The sequence below is a fragment of the Gambusia affinis genome, linkage group LG16 (genome assembly GCF_019740435.1).
Source record: "Gambusia affinis linkage group LG16, SWU_Gaff_1.0, whole genome shotgun sequence".
Lineage (NCBI taxonomy): Eukaryota > Metazoa > Chordata > Actinopteri > Cyprinodontiformes > Poeciliidae > Gambusia > Gambusia affinis.
The window spans coordinates 12634021-12655246 of NC_057883.1; the positions used below are offsets into that span (position 1 = coordinate 12634021).

The 21226-nt window shown below is 35.7% G+C and overlaps 1 protein-coding gene across 2 annotated transcripts in view; it reads right to left on the reverse strand.

The window, feature by feature from the left end:
* LOC122846427 (leucine-rich repeat and fibronectin type-III domain-containing protein 2) overlaps window positions 1-21226 on the reverse strand; it is a 123641-nt gene that overhangs the window by 39183 nt on the left and 63232 nt on the right. For both annotated transcript variants that reach the window (XM_044143398.1, XM_044143397.1), the window contains one exon: window positions 7111-7198. The gene's annotated coding sequence lies outside the window, so the exon portion shown is untranslated. The remainder of the gene's footprint in view (window positions 1-7110; window positions 7199-21226) is intronic.

Consider the following 21226-nt stretch of genomic DNA (forward strand, 5'->3'; position numbering starts at 1 on the left):
ATCCTTATAAAATTGTGATTCAAAAGGAGTCTTATTCTGTCTTCAGCTGTCCATTAGGTTTTGATTTCTTTTTTTAATGGTTTTGTTATGAGTTTGTTTGGAAACCAATGAAAACCTAAAATAATACTTACAAAAGGGGATCCCTGTAACTTGTCTACATACTAAGTATTTCAAGACATCAAAGAATTTGCTGTAAGTTTTTAAAAATGAACTAAATCCTTGGAAAAGAAAGGTGGAGGACTGGCAGTAGTAAGCTTACTCTCAGACATCTAGGCAAAACAAGCTAAGATATTTTAATGTCTTTCTCGCTAAAGCTATTATGAATAAAAGCTGTTATCTATAATCCATAACCTTTATGTAATGTATGGAAATGCAACAATAACTAAAATGAACTACAAATTGATACAGTTGGCATCTATTTATTTTTTAAGCCACCTTTTTTTAACCTTTAAAAACAATACTTACATTTGAGAAACTCACAATTGAGTATTTCATGATTAGTATTTAAAGGAAAAAGTAGGAAAAACTAAACAAATATTAAGTAAAGCACTCAAAACCATGAAATTCCTTTAATCACCTCACCTAACATGGCGATCATAATATACAAGAAAAACGAAGATTGCTCACTATAAATGATGATTTTCAATCCTTTGCAGTATTTTTTGTTTCCTCAATGAGGTCAACATAGAACATTGTGAACTAGCTTAGCTACAAATAAGCCAACCAATAAGTTGTCCTCTAGATATTTTCAAAAACCAGACAGTGTTTTAACAGTTGGAAAAATTAAATCTGATTTTCCTTGAAACTTATTTGTATATTTATTATAAATATACAAATTTATGAATATAAATATATAAAAAATGTCACAATGAGACATTTTTTACATATGTTTCATATGTAAAAAATGAGACATATGTAAAACATTTATAAATAGCAAATTGTAAATATGCTATTTATAATTAGCTAAATAGCAAATTAGCTAAGTAGCTACCAGATATGGCTAATTCTCACAAGAATAATACCCATACAATCTTCTTTTTAAAAGTTTTTTAATGTCAAGACGATCCTAAAGATTGAAATATCTAAATTTCATTAAAATTTGTTCATTTTTGTAAAACATGTGTGAACTATGAAACTAGCTAATAAATTAGTCACACTAGCTTGCCTTTTTGAAGTGTATGTCCACAGTAAAATACCAGATTGGTTTTCCACAAAAGGTGAGACTATTTGAAAAGGTAGATATTTGTTTTTGAAAAAAAAAAAAAAAAAAAATATATATATATATATATATATATATATATATATATATATATATATATATATATATATATATATATATATATATATATATATATATATATACGATCTGTATTTAATTTAAATCACAATCATTAAATCAATTGCTCAGTTAATTACCATGTAGTTTTTCTGTAAACATATTAGCCCATGGTTTCTGAGCAATACTCATTCATTCTCAATCCTATGGTGAATCACTCAACAGCACTTTAAATGTCTAACACTATTAGACGTTTGAAGTGAGTTGTAGCTCACTGAAAACCAACGGTGACAGTATACTGGATGACTAATTCAACACATTTTATATTGTTCTCTGTGAAAGTAGCTCCCATAGCAACTCCAATAGACGGCTCCCTTCTCTGTATCTTTGATCACTATTCTTTCATCTTTTGTGAGCCTGGCGCTGGCACAAAATTGCAGCTTAGTGTGATATATGACATTCCATCTCAGCAGCGTATGAAAAATAAATTAGATTTCCCTACACCATTTCCTGATCAGCTCTTTCACCCCCCTCATCTCTACCACCAAGGCCCTTCCCTCCTGAATTCACACCTGCCTCTCTTCTTCCGGCCCATGCATGTGAAAGCTTGACTGCAAGACACAAACACAGAGGGTGCGTTCGCACCAAGTGTGTCACAGCAGGTTTCAAACTCTAAACCAAATGGCTTCAAATCTTTTAGTTTTACTCTGAATCACCCCATCTATACAGGCAGTAGACAGGAGTGATTTTAAAACATTTGCATGCAAGAAAAACCTACAATAAAATATCATATATACATTTTTCAAATCTTCCTTGAGATCACAATTATAAGCCCTAAGGATATAAAAAAATGGCTACACAGAGATGAATGTGAGAATAACTTCATTCTGTCATTCTAGGTGTCTAGAAAATCTGTCCTATTCAGTTCCAGTTGATACAAACAGTAAGTTCAGTTTTAGCTCTTTATTTAAGATAAACGTTAAACATGTGAAAGATGAGCTCTACTACCATCGTAATGGTAAATTCTTCCGCCATTTTAACTCGGGCTTATTTTTCAGAGCTTCTTTTTCACAAGGGAGAAAGAAAGAAATGACAGAGAAACATAAAAAAATCTTCCTTCACACATCAAGAAAGACAGGAAAATGAGGGAAGTTGAACATGAGGTGGTTCCTACAACTTTGATCACAAACCAACTGGTGCACATTAATTAACCTGGATAAACAAACTATGTGGTGTACTGGTGAAGGATACACCCCAGTGGGCCAGAATGCAAATAAATTAAACTGATACACATTCTAATGTACAAATCAGAAAAGATTCAGCTTCCCTGAAGGCTACTCAGACAAATTATTCCAACTTTCACAGTCATGCAAAAAAAAAAAAAAAAGAAACAAAACAAAACAAAAACAAATCTAGATCATGTGAGAACAAAGGTAGGTGAAAAACTGAAGGTGCAAATTATCTGACTGAAGCATTGCTCCAGCAGTGTGAAACCGTCTACACAAAGTGTGCAAAGTACTTTTATTAAGACGTCAAACTGGTGGAATCACACATTGAAAGGGGGAACTAATTGAAACAATACATGATGGATTTCCCAAGACGTTGCAAAGAGAGGGGTTATTCCTTTATTGAGTGGAAGCTTGTCGGATTTCCTCGCAACGAGTCAAAAATGATTTATCAGGCTTTCAATCAGTGTGCTATCTGAAAATCTTTTTTTTTTTTTTTTTCCCCCTAATCATCTGAATCCTCTGTTAGTCAGGGGGAGATTAATAAAAACTTCACACATAAAAGAGCCTTTAATGGAAATTCAATAGGAAAATTAAACTTTATAGGCTACCACACTTCAGAGTAGAGCATCCAAATGGTTACATTTATATTTTTTGCCAAATGGTTACATTTATATGCTAACATAGCACTAAACTTAAATTTTCTACTCTTGTATTCACCATATTTTTGTGTCAGTAAAACCCCAAAACAACAAGACTCTCTTCCATTGCTGTTCACTCTCTCTTGAATCATTATAACCCCTCCTACATTTAAGCATTGTTTTGTTTTGATACAGGACTTACTAAGCTCATGGAAAACTTGAATGCAGACAAGAAAAAAGTTTATTTTGCACGTCCTCTATAAATCGAGTTCTCCCTTCTCTCCTCTAGAGAGAACAGGCACAAAGGATCAAAAGAGTGTGCTTACTCTTGATCACATTAAATCCATCATGATGCAAAGTGTGCATGAAGAAAGTAGGACAGCTTTCACCGCAGCTCAGAACTGACACTTGCTTTACAACAGAGACATCATCATTAACAGATGAAGCCTCGTTCTGAAGCAACAAGACACTCTACCCGCGTTCTTCACAATCTGCTGCAGCTGCTGGTAAGCTCAAGATTTCCCAGGAAACTGTCCAGTCCAATAAATCTTGGCTCCCATTTAGCTTTAACTGCAAAATTGTAACCTCATCCGACTGTTGGCAGAGACATTTTTAAAAAATGTTTCTTGATTAGAAGACATTAGATGCAGCATCGAAATGTTTATATACAATCAAAAAGGGGTAATTTTTATGATAGTTTTAGGATTTTTTTTTATTTATTTGAACTGGGGTTTTTTTCAGGGATGAAATGTTTTCCCAATATCGGCAATGGAATTGTTTCTTTTTCTACTCCACACAGGGACAAAATTGTACACACAGGTTCTCATATGCCTACTAATGTTCGGTCAAATGTCAATTAGCAAGCTGCATGTGTCTTCGCTGAATTCTTCTTGTGATTGTATATTTTGCCAAATTTCTTGGCAGAATTGGTAGAATTAATTCAAATTTAAACAAAAACTTTTTAAGATGTTAAGGAACAGCCCAGAAACCAAGACTCAAACACAACTGCTGCTGAAAGAATAGCATCTCTGTTCCCAGTGAACATAGACTTTGACATAGTCCACATTTACACAGTAGGCAAATGCAACCCAAATCCACTTTTTTTAGTCCATATGTGACCTATATGCGACTTTTTCACGACCGTCTGAACGGCCCATTTCTGATCTGTTCACTACACAAAAAATACAATTTGTGCCACTTTCACCTGTTGCTAAATTAGATACATATTTGAAGCATTTTGTAGTTAGAACGGTCATGTTGCATTTTGTCCGACTTTTATGAAATTTATAGAAGATGTTCATCATATTTCTGCACCGCCATAAGCCAAACATGGTAAATACAGATGTAAACAATGGCTGAAAATTATAATTTTGAACTTGTGGAAGAAGTCTGTGTCACTTAAGTGCATCGCATCACATTCTCACCATTCCTGGCTCTGACTGCACATCCAAACAGGCTTATATATGGAAGTAGCAGTTAGCAAAGATCATTCATGGAGCGCTATTAGTTTTGCTAGTTTCTCTTTTGATTGGCTTTCTTTGTTATGATCTAACTATACTGTCGACTCCCATTCCTAAACAATGTTAAAATCAATACGTAGATGGCTCCATCCGTTATTACTTACATAACCAACCTTGATTTTAATGCAAGTTTTATTCTACAGATTGCTTTTATTTTTGACCTGGATCTCAATTTGTATTTCAATATATTTGTCTGATGTTTACTTTTGCAGTAACATTAAGCTTGAAAATGTGTCAGGGATGCTTTGTCTAGTTCAAAAAACAAGGCATTACTTTAGTCCGAAAGTAAAAAAAAAACTAATTGCCTACAAGCTTAGGATATAAATAGATGGGAAACTTTATTAATTCCTTTTGGATTTCTGCTGAGGAAAATAGTCAAATGTACCTAACAAGAGGTTTGAGTGTACCTGCATGTTATAGTAAAAAAAAGAAAAAAAAATACAGGGAGATGGATTTGACATGTAAATTTGGGATGTATATCTGAACAATTTGCAAACACCGGAAATGATATTTGTAACTAAAAAAAGCTATTCTTGGCTGATGCGTGAGTATATTTCAGGTGTGTCTTACTGAAATTAATGTGCTGTTCTATTTACCTTTGAAGTTGGAACACACCTGAGATGACAGCGTTTCAATTAACATAACAGGAGAAGTTGGGATTTCAACATTGCAACACCCAATAAGAGATTGTTTGCAATATCTCAGACTCTGAAGATTTCACCAGCAGAGTAATACATTCACTGGAATACTGTAATACATGCAAATGTTATTTCCATTGACATCACCAGCCTTTCACTATAAATACCCATATATTATCTTTGCACATATTCAGTTTGTGCTGAGCATATTATTCATTTGAGGGAGAAAAAGTACATCTTCAATTTTTAAGCTCACAGCAGAATCCATGAAGATATTATCCAAATGTTTTCTTCTGAAACCGAACAGAAATAATGATGAAAAAATGACTTGTGTTGGGGTAGAAAAATGGCTGATGTCTCCATGCAAAGTTAGTGTGGTAAAGAAACCCCTCTAGCTACAGCCCACAAAGAAAGTCTCAGCTAGAGCTGAGATAAAACATTTACATGCATCATTACTGTGATCAGTTGGGGGAAAATACTCTGCAAATGGTTCATGAGAAAAAAAGAAATGAGGAATGCTTCATTTAAAAATAATTGCGCTTATAATATCCAAGCATTCACATGTGTAGGAGGTGTTGATAGCCTGGTTAGCTCCTTGAGTTCACGGCATCAATGTCATGCAGAAATGTGAAGGATTAAATTATATACAACTTTTACACATTTTTTGAGACTTTTTGTATTGTCTCTTAAAAAAAAAAATTGTCCAGACATTATCAAGATTGAAAACACATCATTGTTTTAAATCAGTTTACAAGATGCAACAGAAAAGATGTGAAAAAAACCCAACAAAAAATAAAATAAATCCAATTGCTGCTCCTACAGGTTGTAAGGGGAAGGTTCTCTTAAAGCAGGACTTTTCACAGTTTGCTGTTCAGAACCAGAGGGAAAGATATTAGCAATTACTTTAAATCTCAGATTAAGTTCTTGCACTTTCTCTAAGACTAAAAAGGCTTGTTTTTGACTTGGGTTAGGGTTAGCCACTCTGCAACAATGTCATTAGGATGAGAACAAATTAGAGATTTGTGGCAGTAAGAAGCATGCTTGCATAAAACCAAGCACAGTATTTCGGCACACACTTCACACAAACTGTCAAGCATGGTGGTGGAGGAGTGATGATTTGATCTTGTTTTGCAGCTGCTGGCATCTTGTAGTCAATAGCTACTTAAACACATCCTTTTCTAAACTTTTGGATTTAGATGGCATCTGTTTTTGAAAGGGAGCTCAGACAAAGGCTCACCTTTGTGTGTTTACAAAGGAACTGTTCTGTTGATAGGTTTGAGTTGAACGTGTGGTTCTCTGTAAACCAAAGTGTCCTATAGTTCAGTGTGAAGCCATCTGTCTGGCAGCGACAGCTCAATCCAACCAGATACTGATCCAAATTGAAGAAGAAAATCTACAACAGAAGTTGGAAACAGTACCTGACTGAAATGGTTAGGTTAACTTTTAGAGAGCTATGTAGGAGTTACTATCTGGGAAACCTAAATGAGCTGAAGGAACATTGTTAAAAGGTTTCCTTCACAATGAATTAACACTTAAAACAATTACAGGGAGGTACTGCAGATAGAGGTGGTTGTATAAATTGTTGAATTTCCCACATAGTTGTTTTTTTTTTTTTCATTTTGGCTTAATCTTTGTTTAGTAAATATTAACAGTGTGACATTTATTTTTATTTTCTTAACTTCTTCTTGAGAAAAAGCAAGAATTAGTCCAGAAACCAGATCAGAAAGTCCCACATTATGACCTTAAGATTCTGAGCTTTTGATACAAAAGCGATGTCAGGCTTCACGCTGTAACAAAAGCCAACCTTACCTATATTGTGGTGTATTGTGCCATATGGTCCCTCAGAAAATCCTCCAGGCCACACATTCACTCTCAGAGAGCAGGAGGAACACTCAGCCTACAGAGAGGAGATAAAAGAAAGTGGTGCTCAAAGTCTACGTCCCACACATCGCTTTTGCATGGACATGTCTGTGGGAAAGGTGTTAAAAATGAAAAGGTCATGTGCCGTTCCTTAGCAGGTGAATACTAAATCAGCCTTTATGCATTAACAAATCGCTTGATGTTTTACACATTTGACCTTTGTGACTGTTCATAATTCTTTATTTCTGACACAGTTAAAAAACTGAGCTATCTCCTCTACATCCTAAACAAAACAGGGGTGATTACATGTCTCCGCCGAGGGCAACTCTCACCGCTAAGCTACAAAACCCTTTAAAAATTCAGACAGCAGAGCTATGATTTGGAGTGAATTATGTGCTTCTCAAACAAAAGCAGGGTGAAAGGAGAGAAAGAGGGGGATAATATTGCTGTAAGGAAAAATTATTGAAATTTTGCACAGCGGGGTGTTTATGCTGGGCTTTGGCTCCCAAGTGACATTATAATCTCTGCAATGACTTGACGAGGGTTATTTGTCTCTTTGTTCTCTGATTTTTCGTGGCCAGTCATTCCTACAAGCTATTTTCCTTCCTAAACACGCAGCAGGGGCGCTGCATTACGTGTTTGCATTGGGAGATTGTGTGGGAGTGAGAATGTGGGTGCAGACGCATGCATGTCAGCGAGGACATCTGAGTTCTGCTTCATGTGTGAGGAACCATCAATGACACGGCTCTCAAAGATCATGCACTTATGATATGTTTATCTGCAGAAGCTAACAGAGGAAATATTCAGTCCTTCGGTTTTGTTCCCTGGCGGTAACGATGATTATTTCCTCTTGGGCCTCATGAGGTCTGGTTTCACTGAACCACATGATCCAGCCGTTTCTATCAATGCTGATACCCGAACTAGTCGCATTCATAGACATCCAGACTCTCACATTATTCTGCGCCTGGTGTCGCTTTCCAGTTCATTGCTTTGGTGTTCACCCTCAATTCTGCCCTTGTGTTCCAGGACTGGATGTCAGCCTGATGGGTGAAAACCTTGCAAGAACGTCACCATACAGCTCTTTGACAACTGAATAAAGTGCTACTTTACTTTCTGGCTTTAGTTTCAGGCAACCCTGACTGGACTTTACCTTCCACTTCTTATCAAATCAAACTAAAAGGCCAAAATTACCCAGTTATATCCATCAGTTAATCACAAATTCAATCAATCCATAATTGAGGTATACAAAAAAACCACCAAAAAACAGAATGTATTAATAAGTATAAATCTAACTATTTAAAAGATGTAAGAACAAACAATCTAAGCATATCTAAATACTTGAAAAAATAAATTAAAGGTAAGCAGATAATTTCATTGCTAAGTCAGAAACATAATTACGGTAAAAAAATATCTATAAAAAACCCAAATGGAATAACAGAAAAAAGAACCAGTTAGTAAAGTAAAAAAGATACAATGAATAGATGAATAAAATAATAGTGAATCAGAATTGACTGATGGATAGAAAATATAAATATGTTATATTAATTTCACATAATATAACAATACATGTATTTTAATACATGAAAGCAAATCTTTAAATCTGGAAAATTGTAATGAATTTGTAAACTTAAAATGTAATATATCAACAATATTATGAGAGCAAATTTTGTGTTGAAGCATTTATATTGAAGGTTTAAATATTTATATTTTCTTATTATTAAATGTCTTGCAGAGCCCATCTTAAAGAAACACTTTCATGACTTGAAAACAAACCTGAACTGTCTCTCAATCTACTCTTGTGTAGAACAAAATTAAGTTTGAAAGTTAAAGTTAATAATTTTGACATAAACATCTATGATGAAACATTAGCATCTCACAAGAATGGCTAAGAATATATAGAACTGCAGGTCTCGGTAGTAAAAAAGTTATCTAAATGTAAATCCGCCACTTTAGTCTTTGTGCACAACAGATTCAAAGATGCAGATCAGCAATCTGTTCAGTCTTAGGATCAGCAACAAATTAATATAGTTTGTTTTCATTTTTATTACATGGTGCGACACACCTTTCGCTAAAAATATGTGTAAATGTTATTCTAATTTAAATAAACTGCAATGATTGAGGAAGGTAATGTGTTTAATGCTGATTATTTTAAATCTCCCTTTTCTATGGAGTTATCATTATCCTCTACAGATTAACAGTCACAGATTGGAAACAACACATTACCATTCCCTGCCTTCATTGAGATTCCATTTAAAGCTGCTGCTTTGCACATTAACCTGCTGCGATGCACATTCAGGCTTGCAAAATGAGTGTGGGAATTGAGACTTTCAAAGACGCCAGGAGAGCACAGTTTTATTACAACACAACAAGACTATTAATCACATTCGCAATGCATTTAAAATCTGTTCACTCCTGTCGGGCACCATCATTTTGATTTTGCAGAGTTTAATTTACAGATATGAACCTGTTGTCCAGGCTACAATTTGCAGCTTGCAACCCTGAAAGGTTCAGAGGAACCAGAAGAGAATGATGGTCATTGACTAAGGATGCACAACAATGTATCCTTTATTCTTAGCACAGATAAACTTCCACACAGGCTTTGTGTGAAAGCCTGTGTGGAAGATGGTTGAGCTACTTTAGAGTTGCAAAGGAGCCAAGCTGTTCATATAATGAAATGAAAAATATTATATCTTATACTTGTGTCAACTTGTAGATTTATCTTTTAGAAATGGTTGTGTCCCAGAACAATACACTACATGTAACTTAATAACTTACAGAATCATTAAGTGCATTTTAAAACATGAAAGTCGTGTATTACTCAGGTTGTTTTCAGACAATGATGTATGCCAAGCATCACTTGATAAATTTAGTTTAAATTTAATGAAAAGTTCTGTTTGTTTTGTGCTTATTCTCTGTGTAAAATAGGTTTTACTAATTAAGTTGAATGACGGAAATTAACGTCCGGATAATATTCTAATATATTATGAACATAATACAGTAATAAAGTATATATTAGCCTGAGGGAACCCACTAATTTTTCCGAACATAACATGTAAGTTTTAGGAAAACTTTACGGCCCATTACAACCTTCATCACATACAATCCAGCATCTCAGTGTCCGGTAATTTTTGGGAAAGTGACTTGATTAAAAATACTAAGTAATTGACGTAAAGTCTTGTGTAAGTTCAAAGAAAGGAAAATAGCAAGTAAGTATCATAAAAGTTCTGAATAGCACTCAGAAAGCTAACTGGAAGATTCCAGATACATCACTTATAGCACAACCAAGTCCTTAAAATATACATGGTAGGGTTACAAAAGGTAAGCAATATTGTTTGTAGCACAGCATGGTTGTCAGCATACCCACTTCAGACCCGTCTTGACTTTTTTTTCCTTTTTTTTTCAAAAAAGCAACTAGTGAAGAATCTTGTGGCTTTCTTTTTGGCGTAATTTGAAGCAAAAAACCCCCAACCAAACCAAAAAGAAAGTATGGTTAGTACTCAGCTAGATTTAGCAGGAATGAAAGTTTTATAAACTCTTTTTTTGGAGATTCATTCGGTTGTTACACACGACAGTGTCAGTGTTTGAGGCAGACCAAAACATGGGTTTCAAGGACAAAACCAGGTTTCTTCCCAGCCGCAAAAGTATCTTCCAACTGCGCCTCCTGTGGAGAAGCGTAATCACATTTTCCACAAGGGTGGCTGTAGTGCCCGGGAGAAAAGTCTTTATCGAATCCTCAGACGTTGTCATTACGCAGTCCGTGTGGTTTTCACTCCATATCTGTGACCACTCATCCAGCTAGTGCCATTTAAAGAGCATCAAAGCTGGGGAACTTGTTATTACATAGAAAAGAGCCTGAGATAACATACATAGGGAGGAATTTTAAGGCAGCTGAGGGACAACTCTGTAATTGTATTCAGATGCTATTCATAAAAGTATGTAATACTAATGCAGAAACAAAAATTGGACATTTTTTTTCTGGGTAGGGTTCTAATTGAGTTTCTTTTGCAAGAATTTTTTCTCCGATGCAGTTTTGCAATGAACAAAGAGTTGCTGGGATGAACTAATTTTGATGGATTTTACAATTCTAAAACTACAAAAAAAATATATGCAGGCTTTGTGGCTTGCTAAATTCATAACTCATTCTTTTAAAATTTAATTGGGTTAGACCATTTATGTAAAGTATAAGGTTAAAAAATTTCAAATGCATCATTAAATTTAAATTTAAATCTTTTGCGAACAGTTAATCTTTCAGAATGCAAGCGTGGTTATGAGGCTAAAAAGACAAGAAAGAGTTTGATTTCTTTTTACTGTGTTACTGTGTTTACTAACAGCTGTCAAGAGGTAGTTGCATTGTATGACTCAGGTTCACTGATTACAAATGTACATACAACAATTTGAACAATATCTGTCCACTTTCTTCGACTTTACAATTTCACACTGCTTTGTTGTACTGGTCCTTCACATAAAGCACCAGTAAAATACATTGAATGTTGTGGTTTAATGTATAAACGTATAAGTACCTCTGAAAGGCACTGAGCCTTCTGACCTCAAAAGCACCATAAAATGAAACAAACTCGACATAATTTGTTTACTGTTTGTCCCATGGCTGTTATTGTTCCTCCACTGCAGCTCCCTCTCAGAAAAAAAACAGGCTTTTCTCTTGCCTGAATGGCAGAACAAACTATGTCACTCCTGACGCCTTGGCTTGGATGAGTACGAGTGTTAACTTCAGCTTGCGTGGCACAGACATGCGGGCCATCTGGAGTCCTTTCTCCCCTGTGAGGTTGGTGGACATGTGGGCTAGACTGGAGCCAAGCTAAGTTTAAAAGATGTCCCACTGGAATTTTGGCTGGTTGTCATGAGCACAGAGCAGCTCTCTACCCTGGGGGTAATGTTACACAGGTAGCACTCAGACACTGTGAGCCCAGGGTAATATACAATATAAATGTCTAAATGTGAAATGAAATGTAGTGTAAAATTGAAAACGATGGCGGAGAATTTTCAAGGTGATAAGCTTTCCCGAGGCAGTGGCAGCCTTTGTGCCAGCAGCTGACGTCTGTACAACAGTTTCTCAGAAAATCGTCATGAGTTGAGGGAGTTTGTTTTTCTTGCCTCTGGCAACCTTCATAATTTGCTACCTCACATGTAGCTCGATACAGACCTAGATAAGCTGAATTTATAAAATAGTGATGGAGATGAGATAAGATCACTAACCATGGCTGTCCTGCTAAACAATCTAATTGGATTAACATAGTTCAGCTGCTTGTCAGTGTATTTAGTAAGGCTGTCCTGAATAGAAGGGTAGTGCCAAAAATCAGTGTAAAGGAATTAAGGCTTCTTAAGTGCTGAACAGCAAATGGAGGCTATACAGATAAAATAATTCAGACTAATAGATGTGGAAAGTATCAAACTGAAATGAAATATTAAAAGGCAAAGAATGCAGGAATACAATGTGGGTACTCTGTAAATGCAATACAAGAACTGACTACAAGGGAAAACTATACCAACTACAAACTGTAAGTTTTAACTTATATTTCCAAAAGTAGAGCAGTTTGTTCTTGAACTATAAAAATTTAATAACTTTGAAAAAAAAAGTTCAGATTATAAAATATTTCTCTTCCTCTTCTAACAGCCAGATGGAAAAAAAAAGTAGGCATCCAAAGGCTTTTTGATGATTTTATCACTATTCACTTAGGTTAGTGTACATGTCTGTTAGTACAGAGTTATATCCAGAGAAGTGATCAGGTAAGGCTCTCATAATTAGAGTTCCACATCTGAGTATGAATACCAGAGGAGAGGATTAACAATAGTTGTCCTGTCAGCAGATTATCCTCCTCTGTATTTCACCTTAGCTTTTACAGAATTATCATGCTTCTCTGATTATTGTTCTTTTGGTCAAAACTGTCAGTTTAGGCAAATACTCTTATTTTGGAAACTTTAACATGCCATACTCTTCATTTCAGAAGATGGATTGAACCACTGGTGTCTAAAGCTTAGGATATTGTTTACAACCTAACGCTGCTGTAAACTTCTTCTCCACTTTATCCCTGACCTGTCTGTTGTGTTTTTGAATATAAACTGCATCTGTTCACAATTGTGCCATGCATGACTGCAATAATCTTTAAAACACTTAACTGGTTGCACGTTTTGAATTTGTTGTAGATATTATCTGATCCAGACAGACAGAGAAGGAGAGAGAGAAAAAAAAAACACAGAACCTCAATCTTTTCATCTTGTCATTATATTGAGACGATGCACGTTTAGTGTCTGGCCATCTTAAAAACTGCATAAATAAAACTTAACCTGAGACAATTTTATGCATTTTAATACATTAGAAGGTCAGCAGATTTAATTTTAAAAGTGAAGCCCGTGTAATGAAAATGAGTAATACACAAGGACATATTTAGATTGTTTTTCTGGGTTTAGTTCATTTTGGCTTCCAGCTAATGAAAACCTAAAAGTCTGTTAAGGGAAATGAAGTAGAACAATTTAAAATCTAAAATTAAAGAAAATGCTGGCCAATTCAAAACTACATCCATGTGCTGTACTGTGTGTGCTCTCAATGATTGGCCAGGCTGTTTTTCCTACTGCATCTGTATGGAATGGCTCTTGAAGCACAGACTGTATTGTTCACACACAATGTTTCCAGTAGGATAACCTTCACAATATTTTCAATGCTGATAACAAACTGAAGATTTCATTGAGTTTTAATGTCTAAGACTCAGAGTCTTTTTGTTTAGCTTTTTTTCCCTCCCTTCCAGGGAGGCTGACAGGAAAGGAGAAGGGGGAAGACATGCGGTAAATGTCGCGGGTCCGGAATCGAACCCGCGACAGTCACATCGAGGACTCGATTTTCCAAACGTGGGTCACGTTATCCCCTGTGCCACCACAGCACGCCCGTCTTTTTGGGTTTTTAACAGTATTCTAATTCTAATTCCTTAGTCCTTCATGCTTGATTTCAACCCAGAGAAAAACTAGAAAAATTCGGTCAGGTAGCACACTGTGTCCTTCCAAACAGATGACTTATAATGAAGGCATTTACATTTTGCTAACAATGTGTCAGCATAATGTAATAAGAAATAATGAGTCCAGTAATAAATTCAATACACATCTTATAGATAGAAAAAGTAAACTATAGGACTAAACTTTAATTCTGAGTGTTTTAAAGACTATAAATCCAACGCATAAAGCATTAAAATCCTTACAAATAGTTGTTTGGGGAGTTTGTGGATTTTCAAGGTTATATTAAGACATTTCCATGCTTTGAGAGCAGCAGTTTGCTAAATAAATACAACTTTGCTTCTGTGTCAACCCCCCCCCCCCCCCCCCCCACCCACCCCCAACAACTTAAAAGCTGTCCGGAATAAGCCTTTCTATGCAGTGATTAGGTGTGCAGGAGCACATAGTGGAATACCTTGAGGCTTGTAGCACTGCGATAATATTTACCAAGCAGGAATCAGGGGAAAGGATAAAAATCTGAGATTTTTTTCCTCCCCTTGTCAATGTCCCACAGTTATAAAAACCTGCTCTTGAACATGCACAGAGGGCCGTCTGTGACGGACAGGCCTTGAAAGGCGACTTCCTGCGATCAAGTTTACTCATCTCAGCAGCACCAGTTGCATTACACCCACGCATGGCTCATGCAAACATAAGAACACATAGGTCTGTTTCTGATCTAAAGGGCAGGCTACCAACAAAACAATGTACAAATGTAGTGAGTAGCAGGGAATTGCCAAAGGTCAGGAATAAATTAGGATCTCCGCAAAGAGCAGAAGTCAAAGTCAATCAGAATAAAAGCACTACTGTTTATGTTTTGTATAAGATCCACTTTCACTTACTTTGAAAAATGGAGATCTTATGGCAGGAGGAAGGGTCCATGAAAATGGCAGGAAAGAAAAAAATACATTTGGATGACCTAAAAGACTAAAGTTGCTTCAGAGCTCAAACTGTTCTCAAACTATCCTTTCAGGAATGAACACATTCAACAAACATAAGCAACAAAAATACATTGATTTTTATTAGATCCTCAGAGAAATGCTGCCAATTTATGACAGAACCTCCATCATGCTCTAACAGACTGCACTGAACTATGGATCTCATTTAACAGACTACGACTAAAAATGGGATGCAAATTATGCTTTCAGCTTTTGGATTTTTATTTGTAAAGTAAAGCATGACATTCTTCTGTGCATTAAAACACACATTATTAAATCCAATAATTTACATGTAAGTTTGTGGTTGCAACCTGACAGAATGCAAAAAAAAATATTCATGGAATATCATGACATTTTGGAGCTCCATGAGTTCAGGAGAAAACAGTCAGCTTTACTTTTTAGGGTTCTGGGCTCAATTCACTGGAACAAAACCTTTTTAATCGCTTCACTTCATACTTCACTGAGGTTTGGAAAATACAACAATTTAGTAATCTCAATAGTTGAACCTCTTTTGACATTTGTTTTTAAGGATTGATTGTTTTTTCATTGATTTATATTGGTTACGTTTATTTCAGCTCTAAGTATTTAATATCTAGGTGTTTTATGGGAAAGGAAATCTTTCAGGTCAATTTGATTAGCAATTTCGATCATATTTCACATTTTATTGAGTCATGTAGTGCAAGGTGTTGGTCTTGGTCTTGACTTGGTCTCAGACCAAAGCAGCAGCTTTGATTCTTACATCAAGTCTGAATCTGGTACAGGAATTGCTTTCTAAGTCTTGTCCTTTACTGAATACCAAGAAAACCAAGTATGATGTTTTTCTAAACAACTGGGGGTTATTTTGCATTTTAATGTCTTACGGAGGGACAAGTAAAAATTTCAATATCTTACTTATTGAAAGTAAGACATTGTGTGTGAAATTCAGTATATTTTATCTAAGATGCCCAGGGTGTTAAGTTTGATCCTGAAGAATTCAAACAGACAAGACCTTATTTAAAGTCTGACTTTAAAAAATGAAGGGAATTCTTTTTTTTCAGTGAAGTATGTGACGATTTATTCTCACGGTTGAGCTTTCTTTGTTTATCTAAAAGTGTTTTCCTCTTATAAAAGGGCCTGAAATGTGCTGCCAATGGAAGCTCTTGTTCTGATGGAAAATCTGACGGCCTTATTTTCAGGACATTCCTCTCAAGGGACCACAGTTGCTGGGTTACAGAAACACATCTCCAGTGACAGCCAGGATCAGTTTCTTGACATTGTCTTGGTTTCTTATATGGATTTGATTATTCTCAGAAGGGAAAAGTGACACTGACAGGCATAGACATGTCCTATAAGATGAACCATGGAGTGCAAAACTAACCATAGGCTGTGTAGATATGATATGTAGGAAAATGTGATGCCAGCTAAGAGACAAAATGGACCTTGCAGCCTCAAAATGGACGTTGTAGCTTAATATCCGTTTCCTGTCTCCACTATTTGTTACAAAAGTTCACAAACTATCACAAAAGTTCACAAACTATCACACTATCCATGTTCATTTTGTATTTTAAAGATGGTGAATACTGTTTGGTAGTGTGCTAGTTATGGGAGAACCAGCCAGCAGCACATTTTTGCCAGAAAGTGGCTCACCAACAATGTTCATGTAGACTTTGAAATACATACAGGAGAGTATACTTCTCTAAAAGCTGCACAAAGGATCATTAAAATATTATATTGTCTTCTAAGTAAAAAGTGAAAAGATGTTTATTTTTGACAACGGTCTTAAATTTACAAGTAATTCCTTACTTAAGGAGTAGCTAAGCATTTTCAAAGAGGTAATTAGGTTTTCCACAACAATGTCTGATTTTCTCACAAACATTGGTACATCTTTTATACAGCGTACCCTCAGTGACACATGCAGCCCATAAAGGAAACTATTGAACAATTCTCAGCTGTTATCACCTTCTCTGCCTGTGGTTCTTCAGTTTTAATACCTTGTCAGACATATTCAATTCCTCTGTGGTACAGCATTTCACGCCCATTCCCCTCCCTGCCTCGGATTAAAAAGAAAAAGAAAAAAATCCCCTCTGCAAGCCATATATAAATAGAACATGCTATCACACTGAACATATTTTTGGATAAGGAGCTAAAGCTGCTAAACTTTTAGATTTTTTATTTTTTTTTGCCTTCTACTGCTGCTGTCACCAGAGTTTTAACTTCGTTTGTCAGAGGGCGTCATGCAGCCGTATAGCCAGCGTATTCGGATTCGGGTCGACCACCGAGAAAATGCAGCTCCAGATTCGTCTCAGTTGTTTCTATGACTCACAATAACAGGTTTTTTAATAGAGATATTCAGAGAGCTCAACTTCAAAGGGGGGTTAATTTAGATCCTCTCAGCATTTGCCGCTCTGCCACAACCTTTACATGAGAGGAAGAGAGGATTTTTACGGCTTTAATTTGTTTTTCAGCACTTAAAACTTCAGAGAGAGTTTGGTTTTACAGCATTAAAACAAAAAAAAATGAATAACAAGAAAAAAAGACAGATAATGTTCCCTGAAAAGAGGTAAAAACCTGGAGAATTAAATGACTGCGACCTGATTTCTCTTAATTTTTCTCTAGTTCTACAGCTGACAAGAAGATCAGTGTCCTGACACACACTGCACATGGAAAATTTATGACATTTCCACAAACTGCCAAAAATGAAAGCAGGTTAGGGTGCATGGCATGTGGGAATAGATGAACTGTAAGGAGAGCCTTGGGGCTCTGCCTAATGAGGAGGATCAGGGAGCTGTGATGGGCCCGGTGTCGGGCAGCCCCAACTTGGCTACTGAGAAACTGAAATAGGATGGAAGTGGAAGTGCAGGTCAAATTTCAGGCCAGATTTTTTAATCAACAAGAGCAATCGAGGGATCGCAGGGTTACGCTAACATGTTATCATCTCTTTGATAACCTGCTGAGAGAAGATGGAGCGAGAAGGCAATTTAAAGTCCAGACATGTTTTTTTTTTTTTTTTTTTTTTTCCTCAGATATGTTGTCTACCATCAGGGGCATGTTTACACTGAATTACTTAATTTGAGAAGAACCTATTTTACCACTTTACTGTTCCTATTGTGACACAGGTCTACATATATTTTCAGAAGAAAGTGGCTGACCATTGCACCACTATTAAAGAAATTCTGCTATTGCAGAGTGAAAAAATGCATGTTTGACAGCTTGGATTTAACTAGTAAAGTCTCACCACAACATTTGAGAAGAAACGTGAAAAAGCCCAATTTGCCAAGGGCCCCTACCAAAAACACTTTTGACTACTACTTTGCTGGATTAGACCAACACTCAGTGAGCAACTCTAGGCTAAAAATATGCTTTAAAGAATTTTTTTTATGATAAGCAATAAAGACTTTTAGAGGTTTGGAAAAAAGCTTCAGGATATTCACTGCTGTGCCATTGTCCAGCACTAAAAGACAGAATATTTAAAAGGAGTACATTTATTCTCCTTTGCAAAAAGGAGCAAAAAAAGAAGGTGGATAGAATTTAGATGACAAAGAAAGTAGGACCAAGCCTCAACCTAATTGTTTAAACTCCTGCGATCAGACTGTACATATTGCTCTTTTGCAAATTAATAATTAGCTTTTACAATATTATTGTAAAAGCTTAATAATTATCACAGAAGTAACGATTAAAAGTACTGTGGCCCAAAGCAAATCTGTATGCCACCTTATCCCAAAAGAAACAGGATAACAAAGGAAGATGAACTAAGAGACTGGAACTCCAGAGAGCTAATTTCCTAACAAAAGAAACCAAGTTGACATTGCCTGACAGAGATCCACTAGAACAAAGGAAAATTTTGTTGTAAGAAATTTGCTGCAAGCAGTCGGTGCTGAGCTCAGATCTGCTGTCAGCCTCTTCACCTTAAAAACAAAAAATAATGTGTGAGCGAGATACAAAAGTACTGTGTACTGGTAAGATTATGTGAAATTATTATGGCATGTTATAGTTGTATGGCATAAAGTCTCCTATATGGGTTTTAAAATAAAAACTTAATAGTGATGTTATGAGTAGTTTTCACTGTTTTCTAATGAAGATTTCTAATTCTTAAAATGCAGTTGCACATTATGTTCAAACAGTGGTGGTTTCTGGCCCCTTCACCTCCATCCCTTCCAGTTATTTGCCAGAAAATGACCCAATGGGTTTTTTTTAGTGCTTGGACTGTCACACCCAAATGGAAGCACAAAAGGTGGAAAAAATAATAATTCTGTATAATGTCATACCACATGCAGTCATCTTTACAAAATCACAAAAGTTTATCCTTAGAGTCTGTATTTGCAGCAGCTGTTTACAGAAAATCCTGACAAGTGTTACTTGTGCTCAGTTCAAGGTAGTCATAAGATGAACTGCATATGCTGATACTTTATAAAACCTTGCACCTATGAGGATCTTCAGCTGAAAAGCTTTCATACAGATCACTGCTAATAATGCCCATAAAAGCAACCTAGCGATTTAATGAAAGTAAAAATAAGAAATGTTTGGAAATACTTTGTTTAGTTCAACCATGCTCCTGCAGTGGCTTTGTTAACGTCATGCTCGTCATCCCAATTCTTTCCTATATGGTACACCACTGCTTTGAATGTAACTCACAAAGCTTGAATTACGAGGTTCCAGCATAGCCACCTTACTTTAATGCGGAGTTAATGGTATTTAATTGTATATCAATGCAGTTATTTTTTTTCCAAAACAAGCAATATTAACGCATCACACTGAACAAAAATCTGTTCCCGTTTTCAGTACAAAACACAGTATGACATTCTTGTATTGACCCCGCAAGGATACCAAAGAATTCAGCGTTTTTGAGTACATGAAACCCAATTTGCCTTGCAGATTACCTCTTAGCTGCAGTTTATTTTATAGTGTGCTACGAGTCTCCTTGCCACCACTTATCTAAAAGTCCTTATCTGTTTCCACCCTTTAGAAAGCAAAGGTGAGACAATCATGGATTAACTCAATGCCATGGGAGCTTTGCCCCTGGGATAATTAGGCAGAATCACTTCTGCAGGAATAGCGCTAAAAGACACCAATGTTAAAAAAGAAAGAGAAAAAAATATAATGAGAGAGAGAGTTGGGCACATTGATTAATATTAAGTAATATTTTCTAATTTATGCTTTCTGGAATTTCTCGAATGATTGTTCTGCTAATAAATATTGTCCATTCATATGTTTCTTGTAGAACAGATAAAAGATATTTTCTTAATGGTTAAATATGACATAAAGTTTTATTTGAGGCTTTCTACTGTATGTAATTTGTCAGAAAGTTGTTTCTTACACTTTAAACTTACAATCAACATACATGATTGGGTTGAACATGTTTGAAATGTTTGTTTCATACCATAGTTGTAAAAAAAAAAAAAACCTTTAGATTGTAGGAACATTAAAAAGAAATTAAAAAGTCTCTTCCATCAGATAGGTTACTGAGGAATAGTTTGGTATTTTGCAAGTTACATACTTCCATATATTAATAGCTCTTTGCCTCAAGTCTAGTCTCGTCTATTGTTCTGCAACACAATATTTGTTTAGTAATAATAACTGCATTTACAAAATACAGTTATTGCTTGAAAGTTCTTGGACTTAATAAATATTTTTGGTATTAGAAAGCAGGTCCAAAGCATTAAATATGTGGTGTGAATCAGTCCCCATTTTGTGTCCCTAATGTTGTATCAAAGTGTTTGCTTAGCAAAGTGGGAGTTTCTCACTATGATGCATGTCTATCCACAAAAACTGCATCTATAGACGTCTTTAACACAGAAATATAGCGCAGAGACAATCTGTCAAACAGCCTCCAGTTTTAGCTGTCATGGATGATGATCTTAAAAAAAGGAAATAAAACAGTTTGAAAAATGTTTTCTGTCAGAGAAAATGATTCCAAGTGGAGGCAAAAAAATTGACAGCTAAGTGAGAGTCTGTGATGAATGGACAGCATGCAGGAATGCGGGTTTTAACAGATTTTACGCTTTAGAAGTGAAAAATGTTCAGTGTGATGGATCTGCTATGATAATATCTCAGGAAATCCTTCTGGATGTATAACACGTTTACCGTTTACGTAGAAAGTAAATGTAATTTGAAATGGAAAAATATTTTATTTATCAAGTAAAGTCATACCCATG